This window comes from Nannospalax galili, unplaced genomic scaffold (assembly GCF_000622305.1).
Source record: "Nannospalax galili isolate Female #2095 unplaced genomic scaffold, S.galili_v1.0 scaffold1331, whole genome shotgun sequence".
Classification (NCBI taxonomy): Eukaryota; Metazoa; Chordata; class Mammalia; order Rodentia; family Spalacidae; genus Nannospalax; species Nannospalax galili.
The window spans coordinates 348,956-356,416 of NW_008330679.1; positions in this window are offsets into that span (position 1 = coordinate 348,956).

Sequence of the window (7,461 nt, forward strand, 5' to 3'; positions counted from 1 at the left end):
CAATGAAAGTTATAAAGAGCAAACATTGCCTCACTTGTTCAAATGGCAGGACACCCAAGGGAGCACACTGCTAACCATCTCCCTGAAAAGATCCTGGGGAACCAAAGTCTGAAGGAGAAAGAACCACTGTCTGGACTGTTTTCTCGGGGGTTAGCCTCGGCAACAGAGCTATGAGAGGGAGGAGTGGAGGAGAGCCAGACCTAGAAAGTACAAGACAGAGTGGAGTTATGGTCTTACTTCCCCCAGCTCAGCTGTCAGCCGGGGGAACTCTGAACCACTTCCTTCTCTTTTCTCAGCTTTAGAATCCTCACCTGTGAGTTGAAGGGTGACATTGGTGAGTCTCAACCCAGGTTATGCAACAAAAACTCCCAGAGAGGTTCAGAATGCCCCAAGCCAGACCCTGACTGTAGTGCAAGTCTAGAGTCTGAGAAAGCGCCCTATGTGGTCTGTTGAAAGGACCCAGGATTGTGTTACTTTTATTATCACTTTGATCGAATACCTGGCAGAAACAACTTAAGGGAGGAAATATTTATTTTTCTCAAGAGTTTCAGAGATTTCAGTCTCTTGTGTCAGGGATCACATCGTGGTGACCAGGAAGCAGAGAGAAGGTAGAAGGGGCCAGGGCAAGATGCAGCCTCCAACGACATGCCCCAGTGACTTATTTTCTCCAGTCAGGCCATGCCTTTGTCAGTATTACCAGTTCCCAGTAGTCTGTTCAGATTTTGAACTCATCAAGGGATAAATCCATCCATTAGTACAGAGCCTGAATGATCTCCTTTCTGGAAACACCCTCAACAGACACACCTGGGAGTGAGCTTTACTGGTCTCCATCGGGTTGATTAAGGTGAGCCACCACAGGAGCTAAACTGAAGGCACACTGAAGTAGAACAATATGGCCATCAAACAAGGAATGACAGAATATTGTAACTCACAGAATAAGATAAATAGGGGCCAGTTCCAACTGTTATAAATAAATAAGGAATGTATAAATAAATGAGGGAAGAAGCGACTAATTTTACTTACAGTAACATCCCTAATAAATGTAAAAGAAATGAGGGCAATCATGAATTACCCTTTGGTAACGGTAAATCACCACAGAGATAGCTTTCACAGGCAAAAATCACTGGTGAATACTAAATTTAATGAGTAAAAATATATGCTTTGAATCAGATTCTGTGTATAGTTTCACAATATCTTACCATGAGACAGTTCCTTACAAAAGAAGAAAGATGGTAACTGTATAGTGGCCGAGGTCAACACTTAAGCACTTCCCCACATGACCAGGGTCAACATCACCAGCCCAAGACAGGCTGTCACATCTGTCTTGCCGGGAAATACTTCACCTTCATCTGATCTCAAAGAAAGCTCAGAGTCCCAAACTGGGGAACATTCTACAAACCAAATGGTCAGAACTTTTCAGAAGTATTTATCAAGAAAGACAAAGGCAGACTGGGGAATTGTGAATGGAGGAGACAAGACAAATACAAAGTGGGATCCCTACATAATATGAATATGCTCCTGACAAAATTTGAAGATGCCCAAGTCAGCTGATAGTATTGCATCCATATTAATTTGTTGGTTTGGTAACTGCTCCCTGGGAGCACATGGTGGTGATATTTCAGGGAGCTGAGTAAACTGTGCCCTTCTGCCTCCAGATTCTCTGCCTGTGAGTCTCACCATCCACTTATTCATTCCCTTCTCATCTTTACTCAGTGTGCCTGAGAGGTCATCAGATTTTCCACTGTAGGAGAAATGCCATTCATCTGAACCATGTGCTGCCCATTCACTTTTCAAGAAACAACCCTACAATCTTCCTAATGAAGCTAAGGAGGAAAATAGCAAAGATGGGAGATGCCGGGTCACTGTGTCATCTTTCATGACTGGATGAAAAGAAGGTCAAAGGATATGAGCCATGAATGGAACTTGCAGATGTTCAAATGGAGGCATACTTGGGCCAGGCAAAGAGCATCTTCTTGAGGACCAGGCCTGGTCAGAGAGGGAGACCTAGAGTACCCTCTCTCTGCTCACATGGGGACCAGATGTTCCCAGTCTCTGCTGTTCAGAGATCAGGGCATGCAGGCCTGCTGCATGTTCACCAACTATCCTGTGCAGAATGCATACCTGCTAGAGGTGTAGGAGGAGGCCAAACCCTTTGAGGGAACTTGACAGAAAAGTAATGAAAATCCAAGGTCTTTTCCGGCCATGTTGAAACTCATAGCATTTCATAATGGAATGAAGGTAGGCGGAGGACTGTGAGGGATTAGGAACCTTCAAAGTGAGGTCCCTTTGCTCAGTATTAGGAAAACAGGAGGAGATGAAGGGCTAAGCACAATTCAGTTGACAACTCCAGTCTGTCTTCCCACTTTCTCAGTCCACCAGCATTTGTGAAGAGTGTGCTCTGGCTCGGAGGTGGTGATGGAGGTGATTAGGGGAGCAATGGTCCAGAGGCAAAGTGACTGGGGTACAGAGAGGAAGAAAAGGGAGGGAGGTAAAGTCACTTCACGGGGGGTTTGCAGGTTGCAGCAGAAAATGTATAGTGCATATTGTGCAGAGTGGGGAGTTGTCATGGGTGTAATATGATCTAGTTCAGGTTTTATATAGCAATCAGTCTAGCACTGCCTGCTGGATGACTGGAGGTATTAAAAGTGGCACCTTGCAAGATCAACTTATCACTACAGGAAACCACCAGACTAAGGAATGGCATCTGTTTGCCATGAAAGGGGCAGTTTCAAATCTCATGCTCCCCCATCATCTTCTGCCACACCTACTCCATCCTTGCTCTTACACTCTTTATTCTCTGGCAGCTTCGCCCTCCCTTCATTCACTTATGTCCTCTGTAGAGACCCTGGTAAAGCTCTCCGATTCTGAACCCTGCCCCATATCCACCATCATGCCAGATAACCTCATGCTGTCTAACATCTCTGAAACTCCAGGCTAACTGAAGAGAGAAGGTGTTCTACACTGGCAAAAGTCTCCAGTCTTAAGCAGACCTCCATGAGGATGTGGATACTAAGGATGAAGGTTATCATCCTCTGGCTCTTCTTTTCTGAGGAACCTCAACTTTTCCTGGGTCCTGACCCTGGTGGTGGTATTCGGCTAACTCTGTGTGAGCAGCTGGTACTGGGTTCTGCTTTTCCCCCTTCCTTCACCACTCACTGTCACAGTTCAATTTTGGGGACCAAAAGCTTTGTCCTACCTGGGCAGTGTAGCCCAATCCTGAGTCCTCATCTTCAACAGAGATGCAAGGTCGTAAGAGCAGTGGGTAGAATTCAGTTTCTCTGCAGGATAATTATCTTATTATCCTGAGGCTCAGGAAAGTTAAGCAGCCCTGAGCCCTGCCAAGTCCAGGGACCTAGCAATGATGACGGTGTGGAATCCAGATTGCACCCTGTTACCCCAGAGCTGGTACTCTTTACGACAGGGGCTGCCTGCAGAGAAACTGAATTCTACCCACTGCTCTTATGACCTTGCATCTCTATTGAGGATGAGGACTCAGGATTGGGCTACACTTCCCAGGTAGGACAAAGCTTTTGGTCCCCAAAATTGAACTGTGACGGTGAGTGGTGAAGGAAGGGGGAAAAGCAGAACCCAGTACCAGCTGCTCACACAGAGTTAGCCTCAGATAATAAGATTTGGCTTAAGGACATGGGTGTATATAGTGAAAATAATAGCTATAAAACATATAGTATATGGTAAGTGATAGAAAGACTATTAGTGCCTGCCATAAGCTTTTGAACACACACCGGGCCCATGCTGATCCTTGTACATTTCAGAGCTATTCTTACAACGAAAATTTGGAAGAAGCAGGTTTTAGAACTTAGTATGAGAGACATATATGTTCTGCTCTCGTTTTAAGAGAAGCGTACAGCCAGTTGTCCAAGCCAGTTCTCCCTGTCACCTATTCAGAAGCCCTTGTAGAGGGGTGGCCTGGGTCATCTCCAGCCACTTCAGGGCATAGATGGGAAGAGAGATCCGTGACAGATAAAGGACTTGATTAAGTCTGCACAAAGATAACAAGTAGCAGAGCTGGAACCACAGCTCAGGATTGCTGGGTCTTGGACATCTGCTCTCCTGGACAGCCCTCATTTGGCCTTGGAAGAGCTGAACTGATTAAGGCAGGTCGACTGAACTTGCCAGGCCAGCCTCTGATCGCAGTGCCAGACTGCCCAGATGAGGCCTAATGGGCAGTTTTTAGATTTATTCAGTCCTCATGCTTTCACAAGAGGTCTACAGAGTTCCAGCTTGGCCCTGAAATTCTCGTGACTTATTTTCTGCTCCCTTTGTGCCTCTCCAGAGTTCCAATCCATTCATCCAATAAGTATGTGTGGGTTTCTTCTATAATAAAATAGCATGCACTGAGCACTTAGATTATACCAAGCCGATATAAGCTAATATATTTCTCATTTAATAATTCGACAATCGAAGTTAGGTGTGTATTGTTTTCTGTGATTTATTGTTAAAGCTGATGGACACTATGCTGAATGACCCTGTGTTAATTTGGTTAAGCTGGGGTCTACACTCCCAGAATTTCCTTTGCAATGTGGCTTTGGGTTATAAATGCCATAGAGATTGGCCCAAAATGGCAGCTGCAACTGATGTGAAGTTTGGCAGGCAGGACCGGAGCAGGGACGGATTATCATGGATGCCAGTGTATAGGCAGATGCGAAGGTGACTGGTGGGTCCTAGATTGTCCATGTTCTATTCTGCTCCACATTTACCTTGGCACTCCCCCTTCTGGCTCTCCTGACCAAGAAAGATCTCAGGACTCTCAGTCAGAACCCCCCAGAGATGAAACTTTTAGAGACATCTGTTTTCCACAGCCCTCTCCTTGATCTCCTCGGTATTGTCTCACCACAGGTGCGGGAGAACCACAAGCATGCAAGGGATGATTATTGTAGTGTAAGCTGGGATCACTTCTGGAGAAACGTTGGTTTCTTCAAAACCCATATATAAAGAGATCCTGACATTTTGGTAGCTAAGCCACAAGATCTTCATCTTACATAGCACAGGCTATCTCCGTATCAGAGGAGAAAGCCCTCCTGCTGAAGGCCAGACCCCAGGGCACTCAATGTGAATGAGTCCTCAAGCCGTAGGGAAATGGATTCCCCAGGGTTAGGGTAGAAGAGAGTCAGAAAGATGAAGTTGGGCACACAAAATCCTGATGGCTTCCCCAGAGTTACAGCCTCAAGCACATCTAATTCTCCAAGGTCATCTATGTGCCAAGGGCTCCAAGATCCTCCATCATCCTCTGCGAAGGGACAAGGCACAGTCTGAAGACAGAAGCCAATGTCTGCTTGGAGCTGGAGGACTGCCAAGAACCAAAGGCAAAATCAATGAGGCCTTGGCAACAGGGTGCATCAATTGCATCATGCCTTAAACTCAAGACCTAATTTTAGCTCCTTTGAGCTTAGTGTGCACTGGTCACTGCAGAGCTTGCCATGGAGAAGTGGTTCCATTATGGACAGGGAGACAGGACAGGAAAGTCTGCCCAGGTAGAATGTGAGATTTGAGCAGTCAGCTCATCCTGCTGTGCTTTGGCTTCCTCAATTAAAGATCATCTTAACTTCCTCATCATGGAGTGACTGTCACTGACTATTCAGGGTCAGTCACTGGAAACAGTAGATGTGGCATGCTTTGGGAGCCTCTGTAAATGAAGGGCAGAGCAGGATCCTTCATAAACAGGTGTCTAGAATATACTGAGGAACCAGCTTGGGAATCAGGTCTGACATCTGTCTCTTGCCATCAGTCTGACTTTGAGACGCTGGTCATTGGAGGAGGTAGGGTCACAACTAAGGAATGACTGAATTCTTGTTGCTGTCAATATGTCCTAAGTATTACAGATTCCACTTAGACCTGATTGCTCACATTTCTAGGGGTGGAAGGGCAAGTTGTTGGGATAAAGGACAATACCAGGAGATTTTCCTTCTCGGTAAGAAAATACTTGTAAGGAGCCCCTTGCTCTACCAATGCCTGGTAGGACTCCACTGCCCCTGAAAATGAACGTGTGTGTGTGTGTGTGTGTGTTCATGTAGGCTCATAGTCTCATGAAATGACCATAGCTGATTTCTGACCCTGCCAGAATCTCAGTCATACATTATATGAAAACATACCCAATGTTACCTGACCTGAGGGTGTGAGGGTCACACTAAAAAGCCCTTGCTGCACCTCAGGTGTGAACGGTCCGTGCATTACTCCTACTGAGATCATCTGCAAATACAAGCAGCTGGTCCCGAATGCAACTAATGGAGACTCATGACAGTCTTAGCTTGAAAAGTGAACCTCATCTTCCCCAGCAGCTGTGTGCTGTAGAGTTGGCTCAGGACACAGGTGGCTCCTCTCTTGGGAGAGCCTGTATTAGCAGTCTGCGAAGTGTTCTCAGAAACGTAACATGAATGAAGTTTAAAGCTCAAAGCTGCTCCTCATTAGACGCATGGCCTTGGTTCAGGGCAGCATCTGATCTTCACAGCTGCCCCAAGAACTCCAGGAGGAGAGGGATGGGAACTGGAAGGAGAGCTGGATCTTCGTGAATCTCCTAGACCACAGGGACAGCTTGGTGAGCAGTCTTCAAAGCAATCACTCAAATCTCTAATGCCAAGAACTCTAAAGCTTTTGCCTCAACAAGTTCAGCCCTTCAATCTGCAGAGAAGGAATACTCAGAGAAGACATGCAACTCACCACGGGGAAGTAGGAGGAAGGATGAGTTAGTTTAAGACATACTCCTGATCTTGGTCCAGATAACCATCCCCAACACAGAAGAATGTGAGCTGTGTACCAAATGGCCTTGACCTTAAACAGAAGGGACAGTAGGGTATTCCAGATAGGCATCCATTGTCCCTACAGCACAACTTTTCACAAGGTCCCAGGGGCTCTAGTTACAGAGACCAGATGGCTATGTTCTGGGAGGAAAAATCCTCTTTCCTCTAGGACCAGGAGGAGCAGAGCTTGGCTTCAACCCCAGGGTCAGCCTCCTGGTTACAAAGTACTGGCAGAATTGGCCTCCCAAGCTGATATTGCCAATGAGATCTGAGTCTTTCATTTGTCCACGATGGGTTTGTGATTCGTATCGGCAAAGAAGAAGCCTCTTAGTGCTGAAGTAGGAGACCCACTTCATCAATGGACTTTTCCATTGACTGACAGCTTCTGTCAGTGGCTATCTACAGAGCCCTACAGAGGAAGAGACCCTGCCCTCACTAGCTGTGAACACAAAGCCCTGTGGCTAGTTATGTTTGAAGAGGCTAACTTCTTGGATCTCTTCATGGCCCAAACTCTGGCCTTCAGCCTTCTTCTATCCACCTATTTTGACTGTACACTGTTTTCCAATTCCTTCCCAGAATCTCCACCTGAGTCTCTGTAAACTCCCACCTGCTGTCCTGAGGGGTGATCCTCCCACACTGACCAATGCTCCCTCCCCTCTTGACCTCCTTTCTTAGGCCTCTTGGTACTGGAAGGCATTCATGAACT